The following is a 6,055-nucleotide window of genomic DNA, read 5'->3' on the forward strand; positions in this document are numbered from 1 at the left end:
TGCTTACACACTGTGGTGTTGACTGCCTGAAAACTGCAAAGCTGATTTATGTCACTGCACAGCTAAAACTACTTATTCTGTATGAGTTAATTTGATCCTTTAATAATTATGAAATAGAAATGCTTCTCTAGATGTTGAAAGGGATTGTTGGAAATCACGAAAAAACGAAATTATTCAATATAACTTGATAATTGTACTAATGAGATTTTGTTAGATACAACATAGCACATAGAAACATAGCACCCCTCTGAAAGGAGGAATACAAAGCATTTTGCAACAAACTTATTTGTACAGTTGACAAAATACTTTATCTGAAACTGAAAGGTAATTTAGGCAGAGCGATACTACTAAAGCTGTAATTTTGTTCAGGACATCAGGTCTTCTATTTAATTATTGAAAAAATATTAGATCCTTAAAGATAAGGAATTCTCAGTGCCTTTGTCTAGTTTCCTGCGCCACTGACACTGGTAGCAGCATCTTGTCCCTCTCCCTCCATGAGCGTGCTGGCTCAGCAGGGAGGTGGGCATGTGTGCACAGGAGCTGTTTCAGCTGATGCTCAAACAAGGTGTCCTTCCTCACTGGCATCCTAGGGCTCGTTGTCATCTGAAAGGCACTACTGGCTGCTAACAAACCTGACCACATTTTGTAACTCAGCTTCCTTTGTAACAGCTTTTCTTTCTGCCTATAAACCAGACGTGCCAAACCCTGTCTCTCCCTGGAGCTATATTCTACTTATAACTGTGCTGGTTATGTACCAATATCAATGTTCATTAAATAAAAAAAAATTGAGAGAGAGCAGCTCTATGAAGAGAGAACAGCTACCCTGGAGATAACGAGTGATTCACTCCAGTTGATCCCAAATGAATTTCAACACACTATAGTTATTTCATACTCTTGCCTGTTTGTTGTATAACTGAGTTTACATTGTATAATGGAGTTGTTCCATGACACATTTAGTTGTTCAGCTCATATTTTAGTTGCTGGTGTTGAAAGAGTCAAAGGAGGAAAGCAGTGCCTACTTTTATTGTGATTTCCCAGGTGCATCAAAAGTGGCAGAATAAAATATGAGGACTGATGTATGATAATCTTGATGCACCTTAATACTTTTCCCACTGGAAAATGTCCCTCCCCCAAAATAAATACAAGAGGTCTTCTTTGCCAGGAGACAAAGAAGATCCTGAGATCTGGCTGCTAGACAATGAGCAAGCAATAGGTATTTATTCAGCTTTGTCCCTAAACTACTTCCAACCCAAATTGCAAGTATCTGGCCTTCAGTGCTGCTCTCTTTCCATTCCCTAAACTAATTCTTTAGGCAGTTGATAAATAACCTTTTTTCTTTTCTTTTTCTTTTTTTTTTTTTAACTGGCAAAGATTAAACGTTCCTAGTTGAAAAAAAAAAAAAAAAATAAAGGCAGGCTTTTTACCTGACAATCAGGAATCCTTTTAAATGCAGCTGAAGAGTCCACCTGTCTCTCTGAAAAGCAGCCATAATCCTGAAGTCCAAATCACATTTCAGAAAGAAATAACTCCATCACATATGTAGTTTATTGTGCTTGTAAAACATCTGCATGAGCTTGTGAAAAGCTTTGGTCTTACCAAAGAGCTTTGCTCAGGTCTTCTGAAAAGTGAAAAATTATGAAGTGATTTAATTTTCTCTCTCCTAAGTTAAGTGTTGCTCTCAGTGTAAACCAAAGACAAGCTGACCAAATGAGCATCCCTTTATTATTTACTATTTGTCATATTATAGTTTTATGCCTCTATGTCAAATGGAGAGAGAGACCACTGCACTATTAAAACCACATCAGTTTTGCTTCAGTGATTTTCAGAGGTTTGGGGTTTTTTTCCTGGAACCTGTACTCAGACCTTTAACGTGCTTCCTGCCTGCCTTGTGGTTCATCTCCACTTGCACAGCAGTGCTTTCTACAGAGACGTGACTGTGAAGTTGACTGTAGTTTGGCAACAGAGATGTCTGATATGAAAGAGGTGACATTTGCCAGCCGTGGGCTCTACAACTGCAAAGCTGAGCCAGCTATATCAGCTTAATTAATTGCATTCCTAGCTGTATGAACTGAGACTGAGACTCAAAAAGGGTGTGTAGGAAGGAGGTAGGGTGAGGAGTAATTCCAGGAAAATTATTTACTTTTGTTACATTCCTGGAGTAGGGAAGGTTGAATCCTTTACTAGGAGTCTAGCTAGAGTTAGGCCACACGTGATAGCTCAGGGAGCTCAGTTGTATCTGTTCCATTGAAAAGCAGAATTTCTCTTACATCTTCTTTCATGTTATTTGTTTTTACAAGCTAAGAAAGGGTTGGGGCATCATCTCTATGTGAAATGTGGTCTCCTTCTCTGATTGGCCTCTCATGTGCCAGAGGCTGTAAAGGCAAGCTCAGATCTGTGCCCTCACAAAGCATCACAGTGGAAAGGTTTGTTGCTTCTCTTTGGAAACAATTCCCCTCTTCCATACTCATGATTGCACTTACCTGTTTTTCCCACTGCAAGCTTTGTGGGCACAACCTGGCCCTCTTGCCAGTCCTGTATATTTACATTATAATGTATAGGGAGCTTCACCTTTGTCCCTACACACTTCTTCCGCCCCTATCTCTCTGTCATCTGGCTTTTCTACAATTATGTTTTTCCTGTCATTCATCCATTTCTCTTGTGGACTGTTATTTTTGTTCCATTGCCCTTCATCCTCCTTTCCCATTCCTGTAGGCTTATTACAGGATCACACTGCAGCCTTTCCACTTCAGTGCTATTTGACCATAGAAAACAGTGACATCCAATCTATCTGCCACTGTCCTGACAAATACAAAGGGAAGTTCTCTCTTTGCAATCAGGATGCAAGTAACCTGAAGGATGGATTTGAGCACAGGGATTACAGCTGGAACAATAATGCCTTTGTAATACTGTCAGGATTATTCCTCTCCTGTGGAGAAAAACTTGAAGAGCAAAACTGAGTCTTCAAGCAAACAGAATCTCCAGCTGTCAGTGCTTTTGCTTCCTCTGGAGGAGACACATGCCTGTCTAAATACAATATGCCTGAAGACCAACACTTGGCATCTATATGACTATTGAAACATCATGTGTTTCTAAAATCCTCTAAAAACAATGGATGGGAAAGGGAAAGGCCTTAAATGAGGGCTAGGCAGTTCATCTTCTGTTACAGGACAGATTCCCGATTAGTATCCTGATTCTCAGCCCAGGCCAGCTTAGACTTTAGTTTGCTTTAGCAAATTGTTTGTATGATAACATACTTACCCTAGATGATTATGTTCTTGAAAATGCAGGTAGGAGAAATAATAAACACGAAAAAACATCACAGACATCACAACATCAACAGCTTGCTGGAGACTTTTTTTTAATGGGCAGTGCTCACACATGTTACTCTTAAACTCCTTTTCTAGGCCTTTAACTGAAATGGAATTCAAGGCAGGCAGTGCAGCCCTTGTTTGTTTTAGCAATATTCCCATTTTTGTCAAAAATTTTCTCTATGCACAAGTGAAGCCAAAAAGAATTGACCAAACCCTTCCCCCAAAAATGCTCATGCCTTTGCTCACAGGCTTGCTTTTTGATAAGCACTCTTACAGAAAGCCACGATTTTACACTTGCAGGCAGTGCTGTTTGTCACTGCACGCTGGAATTGGATCTACCTTCCCCCGCCAGCCTCAGGCTACTTGCTTGCTCCAGAATCCCCCAGGTTCAGGAGGGAAGCACAGCTCCTCTCTGGCTTGGCCTTGGACTGAATCACACGGATAGTTTAACTCAGCTCTGTCTCGAGAAGCAGTGAGCGTGCATGTTACATAATATAATCTTCATGTCTTGAGGATTCAGGCCTGTCCTCTTTTGTGCTGCCAGATGGAAGAGGAGCCACGCTCTCTCTGGAGAGATGTCCCTACACATCTCGCTGCTCAGCTGTGCTGGAATTAATGTGCTTCTCTCTGCAGTGGGGCACTGTTGGTCCCTGGCATTTGGCTCCAGAATAACTAGCTCTTTAGTATGCAGTGGATGCTATACAGCCACTGGGATCCCAAGATTAATTTGTCTAGAAAAAGAGATACATGAAGAACCTCCGAAAGGAATTTATGGGAGGATGTACTCCAGATTCTCTCAACAGCTATGGTTTGTTCCCAGCTGAAACCCAGATACAGGTGTTGTGGACAGCCAGGTTTCTGCTTTGTGCTCTCTGTCCCATTACAGTTTTTTTAGCTGCTGCTGTTTTGTTACTCAGTTCTGTAACATGGCCCCTATCTGCATTGTTATTGCCTCTTTAGTTAAGCCGTTTCATGCCCTGATCCCTGACGTGATCTCCAAAGTGATGAATCACACCTGCACTAGTGAGTCCCTTCTTGCTAATGAGACATACACTCCAAATTCTGCAGTGCTCAGTTGGTTGAGGCAAGGAGCTACAACCCACCTGTAGACAGAAATGGCACTATACTCCTCAGGAATAGCTCAAAAGACCCCAAGGAGGGTGAGGGCAGTGTTAGTCAAACTAGCAAGAAATTTTATCTGTGGGACTTCCTCACAATGATGCCTCATCAGCACCAGCTGTAACTCCAAAAACAGCAGCTTCTCTAGAAGCAATGTTACATCCTGATGGAATTAACTCCCCAAGACATGGAGCTATTGAGAAATATTCCTTTCAGCCTCCTGCTACCGCTGAGATTCCTGGCAGAAGGACCCCTGTAGCAGCCATGGCTCCAGCAATGCAGATGCAGTAGGGAAAGCCAGGAGTCATGTTCATCTAGCCATGAGTAGTGATTCTGCACTGTGGACAACAAACAGGAGCAGCCTGTTCTGAAATAAAAAACAGCCCACAACAAAACCCCAAAAGGTACCTTGGCTATAATTAGGAGCTGAAATGACGCTGCAGGTTTGAGTGGAAAGTTGGTGCTTGACAAACCTCCCTGCCACGGACCCCTTCGACAGCCCATTTAGTCACCACAACAGCTGCTGCCAAGTGTCCTAAGTGGGAAAGGGGCAGAGAGGCCAGCCTCTTCTGCTCTCTGCCATCCATAGGATGGATGGAGGGCACCTTGGGCAGGAATTGCACTTGGCTTTTGCACATCTGATTCTGATAGCACAGCTGACAAGATGAAGCAACACTGAGCCAGGGCTGCAGCATCTTCCTCTTTCCATGGCAGCTTTGCCCTGACCAGCACATGTACCTGTAGTGGTGGGGGCACAGCAGCACAGGCTGCAGTGGGACCCCAGGCTGCAGAGAAGTTGCACTTGTATCGTTGAAGAGAAGACTGTCATCACATAGTAACTGCTGTGCATGTGCCAGCAAGAGCAGAGTGAGCATGAGTAAGCTTATTATGCGATAATCACACCTTCATCTTTCTGGGTAGATAAACTGCTGAGGTATTCAAGTCTGGCAGTGAGGCACAATCACTGTCTGAGGATGAGCAAGAAGCAACTGGGACCTTTCCCTATTGGAAACATGTCTGATTTGATGCCATTATCTCTTTCTGTTTTTAAACAGAACATCGTTATTGAACCACCTGTTGCCACTTAATTACCTGTGTTTGATTACAAAGATGTTAAGTAATCGGCTTTTTAGGTACAAACTCCCTCATTTTTATATCCTTGCATGATGTCCCCTAGCAAAGCTTTTATGTCCATTTCAAAAGCTGCATTAAAACTTCTCCTGTGAGCTATGTCAGGGACATAGCAGCCCAGCCTCCTCTCCTGAACTTTGTGAAATCTGGATCAAGACTGAATCCTCTCTGTTATACTGATCAGACCTATAGGTGTCGACCTCTGGGGCAGCGTCCACCACGGCCCCGTGGTAGGCTGAGCACAGAGGTGTTGCACTCAGGTGGGCCGCGACCCCCAAACCGTGCTGAGTCCTGGTTGCGGTGCAAAGGAACTGTCCGAGGGGCAAACGTGTGGGCAGGCGGGTCACCCCGCGGGGCAGGGGTGCTCACCTATCCGGCTCTGCCCTCGGAGGCACTGAGCTCCTTCCCTGGGAGCCTCGGGGGCCAGGCCTCCCCCACCGTCGCCGCTGGGGGCGATGGTCCCGCGGCTCCCGCCCGCCGCCGCGCCGGGGGGG

This window comes from Vidua macroura, chromosome 18 (assembly GCF_024509145.1).
Source record: "Vidua macroura isolate BioBank_ID:100142 chromosome 18, ASM2450914v1, whole genome shotgun sequence".
Lineage (NCBI taxonomy): Eukaryota > Metazoa > Chordata > Aves > Passeriformes > Viduidae > Vidua > Vidua macroura.